This window comes from Bactrocera tryoni, unplaced genomic scaffold (assembly GCF_016617805.1).
Source record: "Bactrocera tryoni isolate S06 unplaced genomic scaffold, CSIRO_BtryS06_freeze2 scaffold_25, whole genome shotgun sequence".
Classification (NCBI taxonomy): Eukaryota; Metazoa; Arthropoda; class Insecta; order Diptera; family Tephritidae; genus Bactrocera; species Bactrocera tryoni.
Genome location: NW_024395977.1, coordinates 15,416,530 through 15,442,891, shown reverse-complemented (window position 1 = coordinate 15,442,891; position 26,362 = coordinate 15,416,530). Strand labels below are relative to the sequence as shown.

The following is a 26,362-nucleotide window of genomic DNA, read 5'->3' as shown; positions in this document are numbered from 1 at the left end:
TCTACTGTGGGGAGTAGGTGCAATTGCTTTAATGAGCTTTAGTTGATTGGAGATCATCGCTTTCGTTTCTTCATATTGGTCTAAGCAGTTTTCGTAAATATCGTAAGCCAATGATTTAAAATCGTGTGGTAGATCTGAATTGTCAGAATCTACTATCTCGTCATGAGCCGCTTGGAGGCGAGTCCAAAAGTTTTGTAGGTACCTGTGTTTTGTGCGATTGAGAGCTCGTTGAAGAGATCAATGCGCTATTTACCTAAGTAGGCACGAATTGTTTGTGTGTTTATGATTATTCTTAAATAGTTGAGAGCTCGTTAGAGAGATCAATTCGCTTTTGTATGCAATCCTGCTTGTTTTTGTATGCCAAAGAACAAGGGGTATTGCCGAATAGTTACCAATATGGACTTTGAATATGTGTTTGTGCTAATATGTGTCACATGCAGATTCTTTGCCGTATGTTTGTATATAAGTTATTATATTTTTTTGAAAAAGTGAGAGCGAGATTTAAAACGGAATGTAAATAGTGCAAATATATGTATGTATTTTAAAATTTTGTATAGAAAGGTAAGAAAATTGGCATATATGTATAACGAGGTAATTTGTTATGCATATACAGTGTAATCCATTTATAATGGACTCGCTTAAGATGGAAACTCTGTTATTATGTACCTCTTTGTCAAGTCCCAGTTCAAACATATGTAAAAACTCGGTTAAAATAGACTCGGTTATAATGGACTCCGGTTATAATAGACAATAAAATCGGATTTTGTCCATTATAACCGAAGCTTTCAAAATCAAATTTCAAAACAAAGTTGGCAATCAGTTGGCAATAAGCAAAATTTTGTACTTCCCCGAATTCGATCAAGAGACACAATCAGTCTCTGCAGCAGAAAATGTTCTGTTTTTCTTGGAAAGAAATCAAAGAAGGCAAACAACTTCTGCGGTGGGCTGAAAGCTATAATCGAAATTGAAGGAGGAACTTCCCAAGCTGACATTTGCTTGAACAAAAACCTAAAAAAACAGACTGTTTCGAACATATAGATTAATCGGAAAAAAATTAAAAATGATTGGAAAATCAACGACAAGAGAAAAAAAATAAGATTTGCGACACATCCTCAAGTTGATGAATTACTGTTTAAATGGTTTCAGCAGAAAAGGGCCAATAATTTTCCAGTAAGTGGTCCAATGCTAATGATGAAAGCCAATGAATTCGGAGAAGCTGTCGGTTCCGGATGGCTAGACAGATTTAAAAAGAGGCATAATATTTGCTTCGGCAAAATTTGTGGTGAATCGGCTTCTGTGGACCAAAGTGTTACAAATGACTGGCTATTACAAACCTGGCCTACAATAAGTAACAATTATTCCATGGACAACATTTTTAACGTGGACGAAACGGGAATTTTCTATAAGATGCTGCCTGACAAAACACATAAGATCAAAGGTGAAACATACAGTGGTGGAAAAATGTCTAACGAAGAATAACTGCCTTGATTTGTGCTAATGCATCGGGCACGGTAAAACGGAAATTATTGGTTATTGGTAAGTTTTAAATACAATTTAATACAATCCGCTGTTTCTGAACAATGCCTGCTTTCAAGAAAATATAACAACCCCAGATGCTTTAAAAACGTTAAAACGTTGCTGGTAGATTATTGTGCTAACAACAAATCCTGGATGACTTATCAGACCTTTACTGACTATTTAAAGAAATGGGATTGTGAACTTATAAAAGCCAAGACTAAAATTTTGCTATTAGTAGATAATTGCCCTGCTCATCCTCAAGTTCATCTTCACAACATTAAACCACATTTTCTTCCGCCTAATACTACATCGGTTCTTCAGCCTATGGATCAAGACGTCATTAATAGCTTGAAACAATCTTATAAAAAGCAGCTTCTGATAAAAATTATGGACCTTCCTGTAGAAGCAAACCCGACAAAAGCTGTGAGGCTTTTAGATGCTGTCAATATGTTAACTGTTGCATGGGAAAGTGTCTCTAAAGAAACCATAAGAAACTGTATTCGACATGCTGGTCTGGTAAAAGACATTCCTGATGGATTAGATTTCGCCCCGGAGGACGATGAACCTTTAAGCAAAATTATCGAAATTAATAACGTAGTGGCTTTAAGCAAGTTTGATGAATATTCAAGGATTGACGAGAATATTATAGCCACAGAAGAACACTCAGACAATGACTTAATTCAAGACTTTCTGCATGAGCTGCTTGAAGAAGACTCCGGTGATGAAGATTTAGCACAGCCCGAAACTATAATAAAAAGAGAAGACGCTACGAATTCTTCTAGGAAACTGAAGCTATATTTTCAACAAAAAGAGAATAGTTCAGATGCAATCAATTTGCTCAATAAATCAAACTATAAAAAGATTTTGCCAATAAGGCATTCATCCAAAAGAAAATCACTGACTTTTTTCAAAAGACTTAATTAAACTTATTATTTTCTTAATTTTATATTTTTATTCATAAACTTTATTGCTTTAATAAAAAAACACATTGAGTTTACTTTTTGAATTAAAAATTTTATATTCTGATTAGATGGACACTCGGTTATAATGGACAATTTGACATGGTCCCGTGGAGTCCATTATAACCGGATTACACTGTATGTATGTATGTATGTATGTATGGATGTTTGAGTTTTTTTTTTATGATTTGTTTTATATGTTTGTGCCCTTGCTTATGCAATTCTGATTATTGTAGTCTAAGAGCCCGTGACATCCAGACCTTCGTCATTTTATAAAAGCTGAAAGTTTGTTGAAGTATGCTTTCAACATAGGTAAGAACGATGGCAAAATGTGAAATTCGAGTCATCGTGGCTTTGGGAGGTAGCGGGTGGGACAAGTGCATAAAATAACAGCCAACTTTCGTTATTTTATAAAGCATAATTTTTTTAATATGTTATTCGGAATAACATTACAAACCATCTTATTCATTGCCAGACACTTTTTATGGTAGCAAACCCTTGCCAGACACCCTAAAACTTTAATAAATTTTAATTCTACTTTCGTTATAGTATAAAAGTTAAAATTTATATATGTACATATGTTATTTGGGTGACTATTAGAAGATGTTTTCTCAGTTGCCAGACAGTTTCGACAGTTCCTCCCTGGCCCAGACAAACATATTGGGTCCCTATACAAAGGGTATAGGTGCGAGCACGAGACAATATACAATCGTATAGGTGCGAGAGAGATAGCGCGTTAGGTCTTCACTGCGCGAGTTACTTTTTACATAGAGTAAGAAAGAGTCAAAAGAATATATTTTGAGCAGCACCGAAATGTGTACTTTTTATTTATAACTTATTACATGGTTCTCACTTCTATTTCTACTAACTAGTATGTTTACTTATTACTAGTTGATAGTTTGTTTAAATACAGATTGTATTATTTGTTTAGGTTTGATTACATATATATTATTTGCTTAAAAACATTTGCTTTGTTTTAAGATAAGGTTGTTGTGGTATTCAAACTCAGGGTTGTTTTGGTACTTGTTTGTTTAGGATTGTTTGTTGTAGTGATTGTGCATTTAAATATTATATAATATACGGATGGTGTTTATCAGAGGGAGTGTTACAAATCATTTACAGAATGAATGAAAAAATATTTTATCTCTGAATCGAACCGTTCAAAAAAATCCGTTGAAACAGTGACACCACATCAAACAGAGACAGCATACCAAACAGAAAATGAAGTATGTATATATCATACTCTCACCTATCGTTTTTACCTGGTTTTACAACCATCTTATTTACAGCCTTCACTAAGGGACATAGAATCTACAGCAGCATCACTAGCTATAGAACCTCAACCTTCAACCTCGCAGGAAAATGTGAGCGTGGCCGAAGTGGAAGAAGCGGGTGTCAATATTTAACTGCAAAATATCATCAAAAATATGAAGGAACTGTTGAATATTTACTTGATTTACAAATAGCAAAGTTTCAATGGCGAGTTTGGAAAAACTCAACAATTTTTTTGATTTATATAAATCTTATTCACCATTACTTACATTTCTTCAATTGTTTATTAATAATTATACGGTCCGCGATGTTAATGAAGCGTTTCAGTGAAAAAAATACGCAATTTTGATGGGAACAGTCTGCCACCCTGTAAATCGGAGCTATTCCAACAATTTCGACGTGCTAATTATATATCCACCATTTGGAATAATGCTCATACGAAAATTCCATCAATACATGAACCAGCAAACAATGGTTGGGTACAAGTTAACAGCCAATACAATTTTAAATAGTTTGAAGGCGATCAGTTACCGAATTTTGTCAGTGATGCACTGCAAACTATATCAGGTATATATTACTTCAAATTATTGTACATAAATTTTTGCTGCTCACAATTGTCTAACTCTTTTTTTACAGAAACTAACGAAGAAGATGACACTGACAATGAACCAGAAGAAATATGGTGCAGCAGTGATGAAGAGTATGAAGAAAATTACGAAATTAATAATAATGATGAATGCTATGAAGAATGTTTATAATTTTGTAAATTTCAAAACAAATAAATCGCTTCTTTTAGTTTAATTTCGCATTAAATTTACACATTATTTAGTAATTTACCAAATAGGTTAATTTTTAAACTTTTATTTAAATATTAAGTCGTAAATAATTACACAAAAACATCATTCGATCGCTCCTAACGTGCTGTCTCACTCGCACCTATACGATTGTATATTGCCTCGCGCTCGCACCTACACCCTTTGTATAGGGACCCAATATGTTTGTCTGGGCCAGGGAGGAACTGTCGAAACTGTCTGGCAACTGAGAAAACATCTTCTAATAGTCAGCCAAATAACATATATAAATTTTAACTTTTATACTATAACGAAAGTAGAATTTAAATTTATTAAAGTTTTAGGGTGTCTGGCAAGGGATTGCCACCATAAAAAGTGTCTGGCAATGAATAAGATGGTTTGTAATGTTATTCCGAATAACATATTAAAAAAATTATGCTTTATAAAATAACGAAAGTTGGCTGTTATTTTATGCACCTGTCCCACCCGCTACCTCCCAAAGCCACGATGACTCGAATTTCACATTTTGCCATCGTTCTTACCTATGTTGAAAGCATACTTCAACAAACTTTCAGCTTTTATAAAATGACGAAGGTCTGGATGTCACGGGCTCTTACTCTATTGGTTGTGTTAATTATAAGAGGTATTGCCGGACAAATTTGTAAGTAAATACTTGAAATCGTTATTCTGATTTTCACACTCTTGTGTTTGGAAACACAAAGTTAAGCATATAAGCCTTTCACTTTTATATACCTATATATTTGGAGTTGTATGTATATTTATTTAAATTTTCTGGAAATCGAAACGTAAATTCTTACTGTTTGGTACCAGTTTTGATATATTGACCAAACGGATTTTTTATTACAGGTTTTATTTATGATTACATAAATAAAACTGTAACTTTAGGCATACATACAAACGTGCATAATATGCATCAATAATAAATGGAAACGATACAACTCACTTTATCTTTCCGCAAGGGCTTTTTGGGGGGATAATACACTCAGTCCTTTTTTTACGCGACCTCTTTTTACGCTATTTCACTTTAACGCGGCAGCGCAAATTCCTTTTTTTACGCGAATTTCTCACTTTAACGCGATTGCTTTTATTCGTTTTTTGCTTGGTCTTAAACTTGCAGCAGAACGTGCACGAATTTTTCAAAAAGAATTGAGTGTATGCATGTTAAGATATAAAGAACTACATCGGAATTTATTGGGTCTAAAAAGAAGCATTCAAACAAAATTAACTGAGTTTATGGTGCAAACTCAGTCGGAGACGCTAAGTCAATCAGAACATCATTCCATAGTTCTTTCATAGTTCTAATTCTAGTGATATCAGTGCCGGCCATCAAAATAAGCGGCTAAAAATAATTTAAACTACGGATAATGACAGTGATTAAACAGCATTCAACGTTTTTTTTCAATAAAACTACCTATTTTCTACTTTCTTCTCTTTTATATATGGGTTTTGTTTTGAATTTTTTATTTTGTTATGAATGAATAAATCATAAGTCTGAAATTTGAAACTTATTGTATTGCTTTTGAATATTTTTTTGCGCGTATATTTTGTTATACGCGAAATTTTTTATATTCGGATCCAATTCGTCAGTTAATATTGGAAAACTAACCATTTTTACGCGATTTTTTTTTACGCGATTAGTGGCAGAACTGAAAATCGCGTAAAAAAAGGACTGAGTGTATGTGCAAAATGTGTTTGCGAGTTTAATCGCTAATTCCTGTATTCCTCCTCTTCCTTCAGTCTTTCAGCTGCCTGGTTTCTTGTGCGTGTTGTTGTTTGTAGTTGTGTCTATATGTTTTTAAGTTCGCGCCCGTTTGTTTATTGTGTTGTAAAAATCGCCCATTGTTCTATGAAAATCATATTCTAGGGATCAAAATAAGAAACTTTGCCGAAGGAACCATACCTCTAAAACGAATTTTGATGTCCCCCAATTTGGTCGAACTTTTGGGTAGGGGCAAATTTTGAAAAATCCCATTTTGACCCATTCAGAGTGCTCCAATCGAGTCCAAATGTATGACCGACCCCCACTAACTTTGGACGGCCAATCCACCCATGCCAGTGGCACACCCCTTGGATCTCCCCTAAGGGGTTCCCCATACAATAATTTCTAAAAATCACCATTTTTGGCCTTTACATGAAAAAATCAGCTAAATGGCTATGTTTTTTCTTCATTTTTATTTATTTGTTTATAATAATATCTATCTTTTCTCTTAAGAAATTTATTTAGTCAGAACATATGTAAATGAAAAAATTAATTTAAGTGAGTTATAGAAAAGAAACTAAAAAAAATTATTGTTTGAAGTCTTTTTTACTTTCAAGTCTGGGCAATTTCGCACGGCTCTATAATGTCGTCGCAATAACACCCTCTACATTTTCCGGTATAACCCGTTTGGAAACGCTAGCTAGCAATTGAACATGTCGTTCCGTTCCTTGTATGTGTGATGGAATTTGTGGATCATTAAACGGTGGATCATCTTGATTTAAATATTCTTTCAATGTATCGTACGGAATGCTTCGCGTGAATGGTGGTTCAAATACGATATTTATATCATTCAAATTGATCATTTCCGTATAACTTGTGCAATTAAAGTTTATATCTGGTTTTTTATAAACTCTAAGTTCCATTGGCTCGTCAACATCGGTTCGATAAGGTAGATTTTTCTTGATGGCACAGTCGCGCTTTTCTTTCCTATCATCAAACAACATTGATGACAACATATTTTCCGAATGCGCATAATATGAATTATCTTTAATTACTTGATTGACAATTTGCGTAAACGAGAAATCATGACCAACAAATGAACTTGAAAAATAATGCACTGCCGTACACGACAGAGCTGTAATACTTTATATTGAAGTACATTGGCACATAACATTTAATTATAAATTCAACCAGAATTCTTAAATTTGCATCTGGATTTTCCGTTGCCACATATAATCGCAATAATCTAGCGGCCTTGGTGAGCCACCGAGAATGTACAATTTTCTCTGGTTTGATGTTAGCCAGATCCACTGGAACCACGCCGCTAGAAATTGCATGGGCCCTGTCGTATAAGTACTTCGAATCGGTGGAAAATTCTTTTTTTTTCTGGAGCAGGTGGCATATTTTGCAACTCAATTTTCTGGAAGCCGTCCACCACCTAAAAATATATAATAATAAAATAATTAAAAATGGTTGACAATTATAATAAATGAGTGATAGCAATAACTTGCCGGAAGAGTTTCACAAGTTTCGATTTGACGGCTCAGTTTTCCGGTTGTCGATCATGGTCCAGTGCTGGTTGATTTATCCAAAGCTTCAAACAAATGCCGAAACGGAAGTTCGTTGAAGTGTAGAAGGCAAACAAACCAATGCAATGGTCTTTTTAACAGCAAATCGAATCGTCGTATAATTCCACCGTGTGGGCCAGTGTTTGTTGGCTCACCGTCAGTGCATATTCCAATTAATATATCCAGTGATATATTTTTATCGTTGAAAAAACCATTTAATTTGGTTGTTTTGTATTCAGCGGTTTCATGTTCCAGTCTTACTTAATCAATCAATTCAGAATTGGGTTCTCTCAAAATAACAAGTTGAGGTTCTTTTACCATCCTAGTATGATACTTCTCATCAATTTTATCTATCGTTAAAGTATCATCTTTTCTGCCATCGAATGAAAACGCTAACAAATTGGTATCATCTAACCGTTTGCGTAGCACATCTTGTCTGCATTTCTCTTTTTCTCTGCGAACTTTCGATTTATCCATGATGAGAGGTTTCCCATGCTTATCTTTAATTTTAAAATCTTGCAAAAGAGCATTGGGAACCGCTCTGCTGATGCTACTCTGTCAGGCACACCAAATCTGTCACATACCAAAGCAAAGTTAAAACAATCGTTTCTCTCTGTGTATTGTGAACTTGTGCTTCTATCCATATCTTCTTGAACCGTTGGCGGTGCGTATGTTGAATCATCGGGATCTTGGTATGTTGGCATTGATGACATAGACGTTGCTTCTTGGTCTTCAGTTTCCATCATAAATGCATTCATTGTTAGTCTTCTCTGATTATGTTGATCGTACATGAACTCTTTGAGGCGTTCGGGAACCCAGCCGCATGGACATGGAGCTGCCTTCAAATCGCATTTACATGTTCCAATGTAAAAAATTGTTTCCAGAGATTTTACATACTCTGTAAATTGTTGGGTGTTGTTATACTCTCGCAACAAAGTTGCTAAGGAGAGTATTATAGTTTTGTTCACATAACGGTTGTTTGTAAGTCCTAAAACTAAAAGAGTCAGATATAGGGTTATATATACCAAAGCGATCAGGGTGACGAGTAGAGTTGAAATCCGGATGTCTGTCTGTCCGTCCGTCCGTCTGTCCGTCCGTCCGTGCAAGCTGTAACTTGAGTAAAAATTGAGATATCATGATGAAACTTGGTACACGTATTTCTTGGCTCCATAAGAAGGTTAAGTTCGAAGATGGGCAAAATCGGCCAACTGCCACGCCCACAAAATGGCGGAAACCGAAAACCTATAAAGTGTCATAACTAAGCCATAAATAAAGATATTAAAGTAAAATTTGGCACAAAGGATCGCATTAGGGAGGGGCATATTTGGACGTAATTTTTTTTGCAAAGTGGGCGTGGCCCCGCCCCCTACTAAGTTTTTTGTACATATCTCGGAAACTACTATAGCTATGTCAACCAAACTCTACAGAGTCGTTTTCTTCAGGCATTTCCATATACATTTCAAAAATGGAAGAAATCGGATAATAACCACGCCCACCTCCCATACAAAGGTTATGTTGAAAATCACTAAAAGTGCGTTAACGGACTAACAAAAACGTCAGAAACACAAAATTTTACGGAAGAAATTGCAGAAGGAAGCTGCACCCAGGCGTTTTTTAAAAATTGAAAATGGGCGTGGCCTCGCCCACTTATGGACCAAAAACCATATCTCAGGAACTACTAGACCGATTTCAATGAAATTCGGTATGTAATATTTTCTTAACACCCTGATGACATGTACAAAATATAGGTGAAATCGGTTCACAACCACGCCTTCTTCCAATATAACAATATTTTGAATTCCATCTGATGCCTTTTCTGTATAATACGAGTACATACATTAGGAACCAATGATGATAGCGGAATAAAACTTTACAAAAATACGGTATTTGAAAAATATGTAAATGACGTATAATGAAATCTCGATTATCACTTTATCATGCGAGAGTATAAAATGTTCGGTGACACCCGAACTTAGCCCTTCCTTACTTGTTTTTTCTCTTGATTTGCTCTTGATACTTGTCAAGCAATTTATTCAATTTATTACATACACTTTTTTTCAGCATTATTTCCATACCAAGTTTTTCCCAAATTCCAATCAACTTATCTTGTACTTGAATAGTGAATGATTTATGGGAAAACTTATCCTTACTTACTAATATCTCAAGATATCCAGATGGGTTGGTAAATTAAGATCAGTCAAATTAGTAGACACACCAAAAACAGTAACATTATGCTTGGGTATATGACTCATTGGGTTTCGATAGTTGTTGATGTAGTTGCTTCATCTTGCGGTGTAGAGGATGGTGGATTCATTGCAAACTTTTTGATTTGGAATGGTCACTTCACTTATTGGTGATGGTGGATTCATTGCAAACTTTTTGATTTGGAATGGTCACTTCACTTATTATTTTTGAAATACCATAGTGGTTATTGCTTTAGTTCTCCTCACTTTCAGAGGTAATAAGAATGAAATGGTAATTTCAATTCTATTTCAAAATTTGCCCCTACCCAAAAGTACGAGCCAAATTGGGGGACATCAGAATTCGTTTCAGAAGTATGGTTCCTTCGGCAAAGTTTCTTATTTTGATCCCTAGAATATGATTTTCATAGAGCATTGGGCGATTTTTTTGCCTCCCCACAAATCGAGCCGTACTAGGCGTATGTATGTATTTTTTGTTTAGAGATTTCGCGCCCGGTTTATGTTGTTTTTTGTTTCTTTACACTGATTTATATAATTTTTTGTTTTGGTTTTCACGCACTTTTGATGTTAATGTTTTTATTTTTGCTTAATTTGAAATTTTATCTATATTTCGTCCACTTGTCAATTTATATTTGATAGGTATGTATGTACATATATGGAAATATTTTAGAAGAAAACAGATTTTTGCTTTTACATAAAAATAAACCTTTAAAAAACAATAAACACAGTAAAGTTTAAGTAATTTATTTTAAATTTGTGAAACTTTTATTTTCGATTTGTCAATCAAGTTCAACATTTATGAATTTGTTCACCCTAACGTTTATGTGACTTAATTATGTCAGCACAAGTTTATGTACAATATTTGGTTTTTCTTCACTGTACAATTTCTTTTTTTCTTGTTTTAATTTTTCTCGATTTTTTTTGTTTCAATAATCCATAGTGCCTCTGACTATGGCTCGAAGGACCATGTTAAGACGAGGGTAAGAAAAATAATCTCATATTTTTCAATACAATTTAATTTAATTAAGAAGATTAAATTTTACAATTCGTATTTAACAATGAAAATGCTTGGTAGGTATGTAAAGGCATTCGCTACATGCCAAGATACGATCGAAAAATGCATCTGATGAAAATTTGACGATTTGCAGAATCCCGGTCGAATTAATTGTTAAAACGCCGCATGCAGGATTGATCCGATTTAATGTGTATAAGCGAAAGTCAATTGCAAGGCGAACTTGTGACGAAAGTGTTTAGAACGAATTAATAGCCTTTTCCCTGTTTGTACATCCGTTTTGATGAATTGGTTGAAATGATGTTGAAGTGTGGTGAGTGAGTATGGTGTCATCGGACGTGGTGAGTTGAGCTGTTCCATTAGGATGCGCCAGTTTTATCGAGTAGAGGAGGTGGATGCTTTACTCATTTAAACAATACTTACCATAATCTGTTACAATGTTTAACGAAAGATAATTATTGACCCCCTTTGTAACATATACTTATATTACCACTAGATTAAGCCGTTAGTTTAAGATTTAGGCAAAGCGATTGCATAAAATGAAATAAAACATTCTCTTGTAATTGAACCGTGAAACCGTACGCACGCGTTTTAGTTTGTCGGCTGAACTTTTCGAAACAGGCAATTGGTGTTTTTTTTATTTTTTAACCGCGCATCCCAATTATAGTAACTTTTTGTATCTCAAAAACTCTTGAGAAATTTTCATGGCGCCCGAGTAGGGACTATGTCGTCTTGATTATTCAATTCACTCAAATGCCAATCAAAGATTGAAGAAATTGATGAAGACGACATGGCCCGAGGGGAGTTAGACGACATAATCGTTGAAACGAAGTCAATAATCAAGTTAATTTTAGCGAAAAATAAAACTTCACTTGCCGAAACATCCTCTGTAGCTTCTCACAGCTCAAGGCTCCCTAAAATGAATTTGCCAAAATTCGAGAGAGAATATTCAGAGTTTAAAAATTTTAAGAAATTATTTGAGAGCTTGGTTCATAATGATCCAAATATCCCAGATATTGAAAAATTTAACCATTTGGTTAATTGTCTGTCTGGAGAGGCTTTGGGAACAGTTAAAGCGTTTCAGATGTCGGATGAAAATTATCCGAAGGCGTTGGCAAGTCTCAAAAAAGTTTATGATAATAAATGTCTGATATTTTTCAATACAATATCTAAACTTTTTGAGCCGCCAACCATCCCAAAGCCATCTGCGCCTTCCCTGCGTTAAATGATTGACGAAGTGTCAGCGGAATATGATTCATTGCTATCGCTGGGCGATGAAAAACAAATAACATACTCAATAATCATACACATTGTAATGACAAAGGTTGATTCTGCCACCCGATCCAAATGGGAAGAAGCGCTGGGCTATGACAAACTGCCACTGTGGAAGGACTGTGAAGCCGCCTTAAATAGGAGATACCAGCAGCTATCAGCGGAAGGATCATCACACTCTAGGACGAAGCCCATACCTACAAACAATCGATCTCATCACTCGCTGTTGCACCAGTATCAAGTGTCTTTCCCCGCTGCACCTCATCCGCAACCATCCACCACACATGCCATGCATACAGCGAGTATGCCGGATCGAGTAATGTTGCCAACAGCAGTAATTTAAGTGAGGACCAAAAGTGGAAGTGGAGTGTAAAAAAGTGGATATCCTATTGGGTGCTGAAACATTTTTCGAGCTTTTAACTGTTGGCCAAATTAAAAATGGTCCCAACCAACCAACTTTTCAGAAAACCCTTTTAGGATGGATTGTATCTGGCAAATACGTCAGTAATATAAGTTCTCCTCCCAGATTACATAGCACATTATGCCAAGCTGAAGAAGACTTTACGTCAATACATTCAGTGGTCCAAAAATATTGGGCTCTTGAAGAATTACCTTCAGAATCAAATGGCATCAAATTCACACCAGAGCAACAAGAATGTGAAAATTTTTTCGTTAATACTACTCAAGTATTGCCTTCAGGACGGCTTCAAGTCAGAATGCCTTTTAAAGCTGACCGTAAGTTACTCGGTCACTCCTATGAAACCGCAGTTCGGCTGTTTCAGGCCCTGGAGAGAAGGACATTAAAAGATCCAGCACTTCGCAAAATGTATCTGGACTTTATGAATGAATATAGAGCATTGGGTCACATGAGCCCAACGAACAATAAGATCCCGAGTGAGCCACACTACTTCATTCCGCACCAATGCGTTTTAAGACACGAGAGCACAACAACCAAATTACGTGTTGTATTTGATGCTTCGAGACGATCTTGAACTCAAATAGCGTTGAATGAACTTTTGATGGTAGGTCCAACCATCCAAGAAGAGTTATACTCAACTCTTCTTCGTTTTCGCTTACATAAGTATGCACTAATAGCGGACATTACTAACATGTACCGTCAAATAATTATGTATGAAGATGACAGAAATTGTCAGCTTATTGTGTGGAGAGAGCATTCTTCTGAGCAAATTTAAATTTTTCGTCTTAACACCGTAACATACGGCACTGCGCCTGCTCCATTTCTCGCAACACGGTGTTTGCAAATGCTCAGTGATGCCAATACAATGAAATATCCACTCGGTTCATTGGCCATCAAAAGAGACTTTTATGTTGATGATTTATTAACAGGGTCCGAAAATTTTGAGTCTCTAGATCTTTTGAGAAGTGAGGTATTTAAAATATTAAACTCGGCCGGATTCACCTTAACGGAATGGTTTTCGAACCACCCTAATTTTTTCGACAGTGATTGCACTGAAAAGTCATTAAACTTCAATGACAAAAGTTCGACTAAAACGTTAGGGATCCATTGGTTGCCGAAAAAGGATTTGTTTCGCTTTGTTTTAGATGACAATATTAATGATCTGCGAGCCACTAAAAGAAATATATTGCCAGTTTCTGCTCACCTTTTTGATCCTCTTGGATTACTAGCCCCACTAGTTACCAAAGCAAAAATCTTATTGCAAGAGCTTTGGATCCAAAAAACTAGATTGGGATGAGTCGATTCCATTGCGCCTTGACACTAGCTGGCAGAACTTTAAAGCATACGTGAGCTCTCGGCACCACATCTTCTTTCCATATTATGGTCAAGAGTAGCGCCTATGTTGAGTCGACATTTCGAAAATATTCCATTTTGGGCAGACTCTGAAATTGCAAAATACTTACCTTAATAATGCATTCATAATTCCAATCAATTACTTACCTTTATACTTACCATAATCTGTTACAATGTTTAACGAAAGATAATTATTGACCCCTTTTGTAACATATACCTCTATTACCACTAGATTAAGCCGTTAGTTTAAGATTTATTCTAAGCGATTGCATAAAATGAAATAAAATACTCTCTTGTAATCAGAGGCGGATTTGCCCTAAGGCCCTGGCCTAGGGCGGCCAGATATTCTTCTTCTTCTTCTTAATTGGCGTAGACACCGCTTACGCGATTCTAGCCGAGTTAACAACAGCGCGGCAGTCGTTTCTTCTTTTCGCTACGTGGCGCCAACTGGATATTCCAAACGAAGCCAGGTCCTTCTCCACTTGGTCCTTCCAACGGAGTGGAGGTCTTCCTCTTCCTCTGCTTCCCCCGGCGGGTACAGCGTCGAATACTTTCAGAGCTGGAGTGTTTTCATCCATCCGGACAACATGACCTAGCCAGCGTAGCCGCTGTCTTTTAATTCGCTGAACTATGTCAATGTCGTCATTTATCTCGTATAGCTCATCGTTCCATCGAATGCGATATTCGCCGTGGCCAATGCGCAAAGGACCATAAATCTTTTCAGAATTTGTCTCTCGAAAACTCGTAACGTCGACTCATCGGTTGCTGTCATCGCCCAAGCCTCTGCACCATATAGCAGGACGGGAATTATGAGCGACTTATAGAGTTTAGCTTTTGTTCGTCGAGAGAGGACTTTACTTTTCAATTGCCTACTCAGTCCGAAGTAGCACCTGTTGGCAAGAGCAATCCTGCGTTGGATTTCCAGGCTGACATTATTGGTGGTGTTAATGCTGGTTCCTAAATATACGAAATTATCTACAACTTCAATGTTATGACTGTCAACAGTGACGTGAGAGCCAAGTCGCGAGTGCGACGACTGTTTGTTTGATGGCAGGAGATATTTCGCCTTGCCCTCGTTCACTGCCAGACCCATTTTCTGTGCTTCCTTGTCCAGCCTGGAGAAAGCAGAACTAACGCGCGGGTGTTGAGGCCGATGATATCAATATCGTCGGCATACGCCAGCAGCTGTACACTCTTATAGAAGATGGTACCTTCTCTGTTTAGTTCTGCAGCTCGAACTATTTTCTCCAGAACCAGGTTGAAGAAGTCGCACGATAGGGAGTCGCCTTGTCTGAAACCTCGTTTGGTATCGAACGGCTCGGAGAGGTCCTTCCCGATGCTGACGGAGCTTTTCGTGTTGCTCAACGTCAGTTCACACAGCGGCCAGATATTAAGGGCGGCAAATCGTGCCAAAAAATCACTGATAACAACAATATTAACAAGAAATAACTCAAATGCAAAGTATCTTAACCGTATGTTTATATAATCTTCCTAAATCACTATTTTTGCGTATTAAAGTATAAATAATTTCGTACATCGTACATATAAAGTATCTAGGAAGAATAGGTACTTACTCGCTTATCCGCTCGTGACTGCGATTGTCAACAATGTGCGTATAGCAATTGAATTGAGCGGATTAAGTTTTTCATTAACTTGGTAACGACATTCGCGACGCGACGTGTATGCACTGCTATATTATACCTATTAACATAAATATTTGCAATTATCTCACGCACACTTAAAAACTTTGTGTTACATAGTTAAATATGGACGGAAAGCAAAGGGTAAAGTTAAGTGGGACAGAGTATCGCAAACGAGCTAAAGAAAAAGATGATAAACAAAAGGATACGATTAAAAAAACGGGGAAATTAGACGATTTCTTTGGAAAACCGTCTACAGATTTTCAAGATCCTATTATAGACCCAACACTCGACGTTCTAAGTAGTAGTGGCGTTACGTCAACTGATGATTCTGCAGTGTCTAAAGTGCCTTCAAGTGAAAATACTTAGATCAATGTGGCAAGTATATCAAAAGAACAAGCCGAAGATATCCCACTCGTACCAGGAGTGGCAGGAGTAGGAGTGCAGCCCAATGCTCCGGGCCAGGAGGTCTACGAAATCAATGACGATCCAGCTAAATGGACTATCGACGAGTTCACGCGTGATCACATTTGTAAGAACGGAGCCAATCAAAACATCCAAAATGATTTTCCCAAGAGTGAGCGCATTTGCAAAAATAAAGCCCGACAGCTGTCGAGACATTTATTCGAACGTCAGCTTCTCTATGGTGAAAAAGTTCCGCGTAAGTGGCTAATTTATTCCAAAAGTACTGGATGTGTTTTTTCTAGTCCTTGTTTGCTTTTTAATGGTGGGGAGCGTCAGTTCGACAAAAAAGAAGGTTTCAATAACTGGAAAAGTTCATATCATCGAGTGTCAACTCATGAGAATTCGCCTACTCACAAATTATCTGTTCTGCATATGGAAGAACAAATCACCGTGTTAGGTCGCATAGACCGCGCATTAACATTGCAATTAGATGAAAAAATAATTTACTGGAAAAACATTCTGAAAAGAGTAGTTGCATGCGTAAAAGCACTTGCATCACGTGGTTTGCCTTTCAGAGGACACGACGAAAAATTTGGATCAATCCACAATTGAAATTATTTAATGTCCTTAGAGCTTATCGCCGAACTCGATGCGTTCTTAGCTAAACTCATTACACGTTATGGAAATCCAGGCTCAGGACTTACGAGTTATCTTTCTTCAACAACATGCGAAGAGTTCATTCGATTTATGGGAAACAAAGTTTTGGAAATAATTGTAATGGAAATATTAACAGCAAAATATTTTTCTCTGATCATTGACTCGACACCGGATATATCTCACGTAGACCAGCTCACTTATGTAATCAGATATGTCCTGCCTAATGGATCACCTGTAGAACGGTTTCTCAAGTTTATTTCAAACACAGGCCACAAATCCCAACAAATGACAGATGCTGTTACTTCACTTTAACTGAATTGGGAGTTGACATTTCAAACTGCCGCGGGCAATCATATGACAATGCAGCTAACATGTCAGGCAATTATAACGGCCTGCAAGCTAAAATAAAGGAAATTTCATTCCTTGCCGACTATGTTCCCTGTTCAGCACACTCGCTGAATTTAGTAGGTGAATGTGCAGCTGAAAGCAGCCAACCCATTTCACCGTCAAAAGTCTATCAACGACTCGTTGGTCAGCTCGTGCATACGCATGCAAAAGTTTACGCGAATCCTGGAATGAAATCCATAAAGCGTTAGTCACCATCGAAAATGACACACAACAGAAGAGAACCGTTATATGCGAAGCAAGAGGTATTCGTTTGAAACTGGAAAGTTTTGAAACGGCCCTCATGGCTGTTTTTTGGGGAGATTTATTAGATCGCGTTAACGCCACAAGCAACAAACCTCAGAGTGTGGAAATTGGCATTACCATTGTCATAGAGATTGACTGTCCTTCGTACAGGAATACGAAAAAGATTTTCGACGCAATCGAAAGCGTAAGCTGCTTCCTGGCGAAACAAATACAGGTGAAGAGATGCAACAAAAAAATGGCCGTGGAAATTTTAGATTAAATACTTTTTTAGTAGTAATTGATACATTGTCAGAAGACCTGAAAAGACGTCGGGATGCTTATAAATTACTCTACAATAAATTTTACTTTATTACCAACCTGACGAATCTAAACATCTCAGAAGTCGAAGATAAGGCCAAGGCATTGCAAATGATTTATTCTACTGACTTAGAAGACGATTTTACAGAAAAATGTCTTCATTTTCGTTCTCACTGCAGCATAAAAAATGAGAAGCGAAAGAGTGCAGTCAGATTGTTGAAATTGTTACGAACCGATGGTCTTCAAACCATTTACCCAAACGTGGATATTGCTCTTCGTATGTGTGTGTACACCTGCCAGTAACTGTACTGGAGAAAGATCGTTTTCTTGTTTGCGGAGAGTGAAAAACTATTTACGCACAACAATGACGGAGCAGAGGTTAAACGATCTTGCTTTGCCTAACATAGAAGCTGATTTTTTAAGCAAATTGTATTGCGAAGATTTGATTAATGGTTTTGCTGCGCTTAAGTGCAAACGAGTTTTGTAACACATTGTACGAGTAAAACACTTATTTTATTAAAAACAAAACCTAAAACCATTTTTAAATGTTTTATTTAAATGTCCAATCATCCTTGAAATCTCGGAAAATATTAAAAGCTAGCTTTATCTGCTAGCTTTTAGTTAAACAATTTTCTGAATCAATTAAAAGTGGAAATAAAGTATAATCATGAATTATGTCTTTAGTCTATAATGATGGGTGCTGAGAAAGAGGCGGCACATGGCCTGGGGCCTAGAGCGGCTAGGATTGCAAATCCGCCACTGCTTGTAATTGAACCGTGAAACCGTGCGCACGCGTTTTAGTTTGTCGGCTGAACTTTTCGAAACAGACAATTGGTGATTTTTGATTTTTTAATCGCGCATCCCAATTATAGTAACTTTTCGTATCTCAAAAACCCTTGAGAAATTTTCAGCATTCATTTGTTATAAATATTTTTGTCATTGCTCTTTTTACTTTTATTATTTAACATTTTTTATATTTTTATTTAATATTGTTTTTGCTCATTATGACTTCTAACTTTCCGAACTGCTCTGTGAAAGGCGAGTCGGAACGCTTCGTTTCTTGCTGGCTTTGTGATGGGCTTGCCCATCTTAAATGTGCTGGACTGACAGGTAGGATATTGGATTCTATTTTTGGCAGTAAGGGCTTGCGCTGATCTTGTTTAAAATGCAGACCAGCAGAAATTGAATTGTTTAAAGTTTTTAAGCAGGCACGCAATGGTTTCAAGGAGATTGGTCGTGAGCTTGAAACCCTTATTGAAAAATTTAGGCATTTTGAAACGTCGTTTCAATCCTTTCAATGTCTAAATGTGCAAGAAGAGAACCCAAAACCTTCATCTAAACGTAAACGTCCGTCTGATGAAGATACCACTGTATCTTCGTCAAGGGGTTGCATGGGTTTCACAGTTTCAAAAAATCGAAAATTTTTTTTGTCTTATTAAATTCTATAACATCTCTAGAATATTGTCCTACATTTTCAAGTTTTCCTCGATACAGCCTCGAGAACTTGTGCGCTCGAGGCTAGCTAGGCTAAGTGTGGCGTTTTTAAATGCGTTTTTCTCAAAACTATGTTTTCAAAGTCGGTTGTCAAGATTTCTCGCGAACTACTCTACCGATCTTGATGAAGTTTTACACAGGTCTTCGAGATATCATTTACAAGGTCTTGATTGAAGCATGTTTTTTTTTTTAATTACAACTATTTGAAAAAAAAGATCTTGAAAGAACTTCTGATGACAACGCGGATGCCCTTTTTTCCGAGGGACTGTCGGAAATGGCGTGGTAATGACTGTCATTTTGTTATTTTTTTATGAAAATTTTACAGAAGGTTTAGTAAATATGAGTCTTTTAAATAAAAAAAAATTTCATTAAAATATTTCATTTTTTATATGTAAAAAAAATTATTGAAAAAAAGTCGTTTTTTGCCCGAGGAAACCCATGTAACCCCTTAAAAAGAATGCCCCACCCACTATTGATCTCACCAATCTTGCATCCCCTTGTCCTCACAGAGAGAGGGTTCCGTCTGCTCAGGACACAGAGAAAACTATTACTGAACACGGTAAGCGGAAAACTTTTCAAGATTCGCCTTCAAATACCTCCATGTCAGCTAATAAAAACTTAGTTGTAATACCGCGGAAAAAGGCAATTTTTATCTCAAGCAGATACCACAGTCGATGATATACAAAGTTTTATCTCGTCGAAATTAAAAACGGTAGATACAGACATCCGTAAATTTAATTTCAAATACAATAGGGATATTTCGTCGTTTAAGATCGACGTATCCGCTGACAATTTTCAATTGATACTTGACAACTCATTCTGGTCATATGGGGTCTTTCTGCGGGAATTCGAGCACAAACGTGGCAAGCCCCCTGTTTTAATCACTAAAATGCCAAGAAATCCTGTGGATACAAAAAACTAATTATCAAGAATTCGTTGATTATTTATTATCAATATTATATTTATTATCAATTTATATATATATATATACACATATATATTTTTTAATTATATCATATTATATAATAATATTAAAGTGAGAAGTGAGTGTTGTGTTCATTGGCGGCACGTATTTTTCCGGCAATAATCCACATTCTAATCAAGGTAAGAACATTTTGAATTTTTTTAATTCATTTGTATATGTTATTTATTATTATATTATTTTTTTTTTTATTTTTGGGAAAATGGAGAACCAAATAAAATTAGCAGAAGAACTGCAAAAACTTCATTTTAAGTCCATGAGTATGGATATAAATGAAGATTTAGAAAATTTGGAAAAACTCCTAGATAGTTTGGACAAAAAATGGTCAGAGTTTCAACGAAACCATTTAGAATTGTCTAAAGATCCCAAAAATAAAAAGAAAATTATTTTAAAAATGACGTAGAAGGTTCGGTAGGCACGCTTTATTTGACAGCGCACGCCAAGTTAAGCGAATTGATCGCTATTATTAAAGAAAATAGTGCTCCCAGGAAAATGGAATGCCTTCCAAATCCTGGTTTAGTTCGCAGGCTTCAATTCTTATTAACAGAATTAGAAAAGAATATTGAAGACTGCGAATTAAACGAAATAGTCTCTCTAGACAGTATAGAGAGACTTATAGAAAAACTCGTGATACTGTGCTTGAATTTATTAGCCAGCACGAAAATGATGAGTTAACGAGTAAATTCTATGATTTAAGATTTTACAAACTTAAATTAAAATCCATTAGCAAAAAAAATTCTACTAATTTTACGCTGCCTCAAGTAGACATTCCCATCTTTTCAGGAGATTACGCTCAGTGGCAAACTTTTAAAGAATTGTTTGAGCAACTCGTAGTCTCTCAAAATGTTTCAGACACATACATATGTATAAAATGTGTAGTTTAAAAACAAAATTAAGAGGATCGGCTGCAAGTTGTATTGCAAATTTGCCTTCAACCTCAATAAATTTTTCAGTTGCTTGGAACCTTCTTAACGAAAAATTTACAAATAAAAGGTTACTCGCAAATACCTATTTTAAACAAATTTTAGATGCACCAGTAGTGACTGAGACTGCTTTTAGTGTACGAAAATTTCAAGGAAAAATTTCTGAAAGTTCACAAGCATTGGAAAGCCTCAGTTTGTCTGCAGATAATTTGCTACAAGCTTTATCAAATTATACGCTTGTGCAAAAATTAGACAACAATTTAAGACTTAGGTATGAAAATTCCCTTTAAAATCCTAAGGAAATACCTACCTTAAATTCACTACAGATGTTTCTGAACCATGAAGGGAATGCACTAAAAGCAGCACAAGTTTCAAAAACATCACCAAAATTTCAAAATGCAGAATTTAAATGCATAATGGGATGTAATAATTCATACAATATATTTTATTGTTATAAATTTAAAGCTCTGTCTACTCAAGACAAATGGGATGCAGTAATTAAAAACAAATTATGCACCAAATGTCTTAAAACAGGGCACAATATAAAAGATTGTAAAGGCGATAGTTGCCTCACATGTCAAGGAAACCATCATTTATGGCTCCACAAAGACAAATCCGTTAAAGCAAAAGCACAGTGATTAAAAATACTAAAAATGCGAAATTAAAAAATGATTCTAAAAATGTCCTGCTAACCACAGCAATTGTTGGTATAAAAGGTCATGATGGAAGAGTAATAAAGGCACGTGCTTTATTAGATAGTGGGTCTCAAGTTCACCTTATAACCAAAGAACTAAAAAATAAATTAAAACTTCCTTCCAGAACAGAATCTATGACCATTGAAGGAGTTGGTCAAAACAGAACAAATGCAAATGAAAGAGTTAATCTTCATTTAAAATCATTAACAGATCATTTTGAAGCAAATTTACACACCGTTGTTGTACAAAAGATTGTGTCCAATGTGCCCTCGGAACACATAAAAGTTAAAACAATTCCAGAAAATATAAAGCTGGCCGACCCTTCATTTAATGTTCCGGGTAAGATTGACTTACTTTTAGGTGCGGACATATTTTTTGATTTAATAAAAGAAGAAAAAATAACTGTTGAAAATATGAATTACAAAATCCAGAACAGTGTGTTTGGGTGGTTGATATACGGATCAATTAACATAAGCCCCAAATTAGCTCACTGTTGTGTTGTAACACATATAGATAAAAAATTAAATTATCAACGAAAAAAGTTTGGGAAATTAAAATCCCTTGAAAGATATTTTAATAAAACTAAAAAAGAAACACAGTACGAGAAATGCTTTCGTAATAATTTAAAATTTAATGCAGATAGTAAATTTACTGCAGCTTTTCCATTTGAAAAGAAAAATATAAACTTAGGAGATTCTTCTTCACAAACAAAAGGAAGATTAATCTCTCAAGATAGAAAATTTAAAAATAATAAACCACGAAAAAGAAATAAATGCAAAGTTTCTTTTGAAAATATTGAAAGTGGTACATTTGTATTTTTTAAAGAACAAAATATTCCACCATTGCAGTGGAAGAGAGGACGAATTGAAAACGTCATTTTATGCCAAGATTGCAAATGTCGACGTAAGGATAAGCCATGGCACATCGTAAAGAGCGATGCACATTGTTTACCCTTTTCCTACTGAAGAAAAAATATTCAAATTAATAAAAAGAGATGCGGTCGACTCGAGCTAAAAAAGAAGAAAAAGAATAACCTTATATTTATTTTGTTAAATTTACTTATAGTTTTACTATGTTGTAAATGTTTAGATACAATATATTTGAAAAAAATATTTCTGGAGTATTTTTTGAAAAGAGTGCCGGGTGGGTTGACTTGGACCGCGTGGGATAGAATTGTCCACATCGATCTAGTTCAATATTTGGTTGAAAGGCAGCAAATAGCAAATTCACTGAAATATTTAAAATACTCAACAAGTGAACTCAATGATTCAGCAGCTGCACAACAAATACTTATTGAACAGCCTCACGACATCATCGCGTTCACGGGGAGGAGGATGAAAAGGAAGACTAGGTCAGTGTGACCCTTCAAAGGATGATGAATAAGGAATACTTATGGAGTATTGAACTGACCTTACTGTTCTCGATAATGGTGGTAAATTGACCAACTCAGTGCATGAAAAGTGCCCACAATACCCGAAGGGCGTCAAGGATTTGAACGAAGAAACTACAACCGATGTGCACAATGTATATAAATTGGTGAAGGAGAGACGTCTCGGTGCGCCAGCCATCAACATCAACGACTCGGTAGCCAAGAGTACATTCTATAATCTTATGGTTGTCGCGAGTAGTTAATTGATGGTATAAAACGGCCCACCGATGTGATGATTGCTGGCAAAGTGTGCTGTGTTGCTGGTTATATGATATTGGCAAAAGTTGTGTATAACCTCTGCGTTGTTTCGGCGGAATCGTTATTCTCACCAAAAAAAGATTATATCATTGCCTTGCAAACGGCTATGAAGTAACCACCATAGAGCAAACATACAAAGAAGCTATTATCTTCGTAACAACAACAACTTTGCAAGGACATTATTACTGGCGCACATTTTGAACACATGTCCGACGATACGATCGTTTGTAATATTGGTAATTTCGATTGTGAAATCGACGTCGCATTTTTGAATGCAACGCCAAAGAGAAAATTATTATCAAACTCCAAGTCTATAGTTATACACTATCCAATGGTAATTATTTTGTTTTACTATTATTTTGTTTACCGAAGGACGTCTGGTAAATTTGGGATTCGCGCACGGTCATCCCAGCTTGAGATGTTCAACTCGTTCAGAAATCAAGTGGTGGCACAAATCGAATTGTGGATCAAGGCTGACAAATACAACATAGATTTGCATATGTTGCCGAAAATACTCGATGAAGAGATCACCAGTTTACACTTGGAGAAATTGGGCATACGACCTGAAAAGTCCGTGATTAAATTCGAAACACTTGGACTTAGAATGGCATAATATGGTGCATTACGGCATGAATACTGACAACCTAATTATATTAATTGTTGGTGCAGTCATCGTTACACTAGTCCTACAACGCATTTGTAATTCAGCAAGGCACTAAGGCACTCATTTCCGCTAGGAAGATATATCTTACGAAATTAATTATTAATATTAAAAATTTAAATTGTATACAATAAAAATTGGAAATATATTAGAAAAATTATTACGAGTTCGATCCGCAAATCTTGTAAAGAAAAATGTAATTAATATGCCCAAGATTTATAAATACTTGAATTATTTTGAAGTGTAAACACTTCAACGTGGGCAGTATGTTCAGATTTCTGAACAGTTCTTAACGGCTACAATTGTAAATGAGATAAATCTGTATAGAAACGGATCTCATATGTAAAATATTTGTATGCATTATCGCTAACACATAAAAATACAGTCATAAATATAAATATGTACAAATACCCATTTCGGGTATTGTTTATGTTACATGGTATAGGGTTGTTTTCAAGTGCACATGCACATTTGTATTCAATTGCCTAAATACATATCCTAAGTCAATATGTTATCTTAAGTAAATATCTTTGTTTGTTAATTGTTGAGTGCATACGTATTGCATATAAATGCATACGTGCCTCATATAAATGTATTATATGTATCTCTATGCGTTGTTTATGTATTGCTTTGTACTGCCTCAACACTGGCGAAGATAAGCCTGTTCAATATATTTGAACAGGCATATTGATTAGAGACTGCAATATTTAATGCACTCGATGTAAAGGAACGGAAATGATCCTAAACTATTAAAAGATAAGAAATAGTGTGTATGCCGTTGAGAACACTTATGTTTAAGATATGTGTACATACATACTTCGGTATGTACAATAGATTAGTATTAAGATTAGTGTATGTACTCTGCATGTGGTGCATACACAAATTAGGATAAGAAATTTTATAAATAAAGGAGTTCTGGGCAACCAGAGCTGAGTACATATTTACATTCCGAACCAAACGCGTCTTATTTTTAACAGAGTGCTTAATACAAAACTTACTGATTTGTATTTAAATAGCATTCATTGTAACTTTAAAATCATTGCTTTCACAGAAACTTGGCTAAAGCCCCACATTTTTGATAATGAAATATTCAACAGCGAATTTGAAATCTTTAGATATGACCGGCTGAACAGAAAAGGAGGTGGAGCCTATTTTTCAATTATTTTTTGTATTAGATATATTCGTACTTACATATTTATATCACAAACTATCATAATATTTTTAAAAAAATTAAATATATTACAATAGTGATAAATGAACATTAATCGTATATTTTATCATTCAAAAGTTATATTCACAAGTGTCATGATCATATGTGGTTATGTTCGCTTTCGCGAATTCAAGTCATATTATCACTTATCAATAACATGTGCGCGCTACTCATACATAAATATGTGCGTATGTCATTGGTATACAAGTAACGCATACACAAACTTACATACTTGTATACCTATGCGTACACATGCAAATATGTCACTCCCAAAAACTACAAACATTGCTTTACAAAAACAACAATCGTTTGAAATAGCATCATACATACATACTTATATGCGTACACATGTAAATATGTGCGTATGACATTCCCAGTAGCGGTGTTAGGGTAGGGCGCGGTTGGGCGACCGCCCAGGGCGCCAGTCAAAAGGGGCGCCGCAGGCGCCCCCCAGCTCATGCTCATAGTTCGAGGTCTGCTTAGTCGTAAATTCCCTAAATTAAGCGGATTTTTTTATGGTAGCAACATTTGAATGGAACGCACTATTCAATCTGTTCAATCGGAGTTCATTTTACGGGGAATCCCCAATCATAGAAAAACACATTGTCTATCCCCTTTTAACTTTTTGGTTAAAAAGAGCTAGCGTTATTTTAGCGAAGCGTAACAAACTCAGCTCATTCGCATTCATAAAATCGGTGCACATACAAAACAATTATTATACCCTGAACAGGGTATATTAAGTTTGTCACGAAGTTTGTAACACCCAGAAGGAATCGTCGGAGACCCTATAAAGTATATATGATGATCAGTATGTCGAGCTGTGTCGATTTAGCCATGTCCGTCTGTCTGTCCGTCCTTCTGTCTGTATATATACGAACTAACCCCTCACTTTTTAAGATATCGTTTTGAAATTTTGCAAACGTCATTTTCTCTTCAAGAAGCTGCTCATTTGTCGGAACGGCCAATATCGGATAAA

At 35.8% G+C, this 26,362-nt stretch overlaps 1 protein-coding gene and 1 pseudogene across 2 annotated transcripts in view; one reads left to right on the top strand and one right to left on the bottom strand.

Annotated features, from left to right (window-relative positions):
* Nucleotides 1-26,362, bottom strand: part of LOC120780465 (nephrin-like) — a 791,640-nt gene that overhangs the window by 556,203 nt on the left and 209,075 nt on the right. The window lies entirely within an intron of this gene.
* LOC120780973 overlaps nucleotides 23,233-26,362 on the top strand; it is a 30,511-nt pseudogene continuing 27,381 nt past the window's right edge.